Source organism: Penaeus monodon, chromosome 37 (genome assembly GCF_015228065.2).
Source record: "Penaeus monodon isolate SGIC_2016 chromosome 37, NSTDA_Pmon_1, whole genome shotgun sequence".
NCBI classification, from domain to species: domain Eukaryota; kingdom Metazoa; phylum Arthropoda; class Malacostraca; order Decapoda; family Penaeidae; genus Penaeus; species Penaeus monodon.
In genome coordinates this window covers 3589885-3592857 of record NC_051422.1, presented here as the reverse complement: position 1 = coordinate 3592857, position 2973 = coordinate 3589885, and positions in this window count along the sequence as shown.

Below are 2973 nucleotides of genomic sequence, written 5' to 3'. Positions count from 1 at the left end.
TCGTACTCCAGCTGGCTTATACGCTTCACGAGAATGTCTGAGGCCGAGGGTCCTTGCCGTGTGGAGACGTCGTGCCGGAACTAACACACCTGGGTGGAGGAGGGGGTGAGGGAGGCAACGAGGCGGGTTACCGGTCCAGTTTGCCGCCACCTATACCCCAGGGGCGGTTCCGATGGTCCCCTCTTCTGCGCGACAACTGGCTCCGACACGACGCTGCGAAGCCCGGAGTTTCCTGCACGGACCCCAGGCAGACCCCAGTAAATCGACCTCTAGCATCTGTTGCCGAACCTCGTCTGCCTTCTTCTCTTGCAGGCGTTACTACCTCGTGACGCCACCTTTTCCTCCTTCCTTCCTCCCGCAGACCCTGACCTCGCCTTCGAGTCTGCAACCTCCTCCATCAGTTCACTCTTCACCGCTGTTGCAGCCTTTGTCGGTGTAAACTGCTGATTTCCATCTTCACAGAGCAAGATTGCTCTGTAGCACCTCAAAAGTGGCAAAAGCTGTTCCTCTGCCTTCCTTGCCTGCATCTCGACGAGATGGTGCGCCTGCTCCGCGTGCCCTCTGTGCCTGCTCTTCTGCCCTTTTGTGGCCTTTCCTCCTCTACCGGCCAGCATGGCAGTGAATCAGGTCCTCTTTGCTCGGCTTCCCATCACCTCACTCCCTCGTGCCTGCCGTCAGTCATAGCCTCCTCTCGCTCATTGGCTGCCACCATCTTTGTACATGAAAATCGGCGCGCGTCCACTGATCAAAGATCACAAATCCCACTTCTTACCCAATTGTTACGCGCCCCTCGTCCTTCTCTGCCACCAACCAAGCAGGCTTAGCAACGCGTGTTATATACAGGGTCGTGAACACTGAACAGCTCCAAGAGGCACCGAGCACCACAGCGTCCCAGACACACCACGCGAGGAAACGCCACGTGGCGAGGCAGGGCACGAATAAACACAAAATGCGAGTCCTTTTCCTTTATTTACACAAGTTATTTACCCGTAACTTTTCTATAGGCACAATACAGGGGGACACCAGCATGTCACACTGACGTATACAGCCATACAGGGCAACAAAAGTTTATCATGTCACCAAGGGCACACACGAGGTCTTCACGAGACAGCACCCAACTCCGTCTCTCCTTGGCTTGTTCCTCCCTCACGCCAGCTGCGTCCTGTTTTCCCGGTCCCTTCATGTTAACGCATGCACAGGTCAATCCCTTTCATAGTTCACACATGTTTCGCAGAGACAAAGACCCACTGGCGTAGCAATATATATATATATATATTTATATATATATATTTTGTGATCTTTTATAGAATATATATAATATATATATATATAAAAGAATATATAGATATAATATATCTACTTTTTGTAGATAATGCCCAATGGCATCTCTCTGATTAACTTCATAATCCATTTCCATAGTCTCAATGCTAATGTTAAAGATACCGCTGCAGTTTTTCGTTTTTTATCATTCCTCTCACGTTTTCTGCTATACTTTAATGGGAGACATATCAACATTACAATTTCAAGCTTTTATATATATATGTATATAATAGATAATATAAATATATATATATATATATATATGAAATATATATATATATATAGATATATAATGTATTATAGATTATATATATATATATATATATATCTATATATATAATATCTTATATATATTATATATATATATGTGTATATACACATCATATATATAAGCATATATATATATATGTATATATATATATATATAGATATATATTATATAATATTATATGCATATATATATTGGCTACGCCAGTGGGTCCTTTGTCGCTCTGCGAACATGTGTTAACATGAAAGGATGACGCTGGGCATGCTTAACATGAAGGGACTGGCAACATGACCGCAGCTGGCTGTGAGCGGAGGGCAGAGGAACAACCAAGAGAGAGACGCGTTTTGGGTGCTGCTTCCTGTGAAGACCCTATGTGTTGTCCGCTGTGACCTGATTATATACTTTTGTTGCCCTGTTATACTGTAATCGTGCAGTGTGACATGCTGTTTCCTCCCCCTGTATTTTGCCTATGGAAAAGTGTACGGGTAAATAACTTTTTAATAAAGGAAAGACTGTCATTTTGTGTTATTGCGTGCCCCGCCTCAGCCATTGGCGTTCAATCTCGGGTTTGTTCTGGACGCTGTGGTGCTCGGTTTCTCTTGTACTGTTCAAGTGTTCACACCTGTGGATAGCACGCGTCTGCCTAGCCTGCCTTGTGTTTGTGCAGAGAGACAAAGGCGTCGGGCGTAACAAATGGTGTCAGGAGTGGGATTTGTTATATTTGATTTGATTGAGACGTGTATATAATGGATACATATATGCATATAATATATATAATATATATAATATAATATATATATAATATTATACTATATATATATATATAATATATATACATATATATATATGTATATATTATACATATATATATATATATATATTTTTATCATATTATATATTTAATATACATTATTCTTGCGTTTAGCTAATACATAACTTTTTAAAGCTTATGATTTATAAGTTGGTTAAATCTCTCTCTCTCCTCTCTCATCCTCGCTCTCTCTCTCTATACGCTCTCATCTCTCTCTCTCTCTCCTCTCTCGTCACTCTTCTCTCTGCTCTCTCTCTCTCTCTCCTCTCTCTTTCTCTCTCTCTCTCTCTCCGTCTCTTCTCTCTCTCTTCTTCCGTCTCTCTTCTCTTCTCTCTCTATCTCTCACTCTCTCTCTTTCTCTCTCGGTCTTCTCTCTCTCTCTCTTCATCTCTCTCTCTCTCTCCTTCTCTCTCTCTCGCTCTCTCCTCCTTTCTCTCTCTCTCTCTCTCTCTCTCCTCTCTCTCTCTCTCTCTCTTCTCTCTCTCTCTCCTCTCTCCTCTCTCTATAATATAAGGGGACTTAGAATTCCACAAGGTGGCCACCAATATAATAAAGTGTGGAGGTGATGATCTCA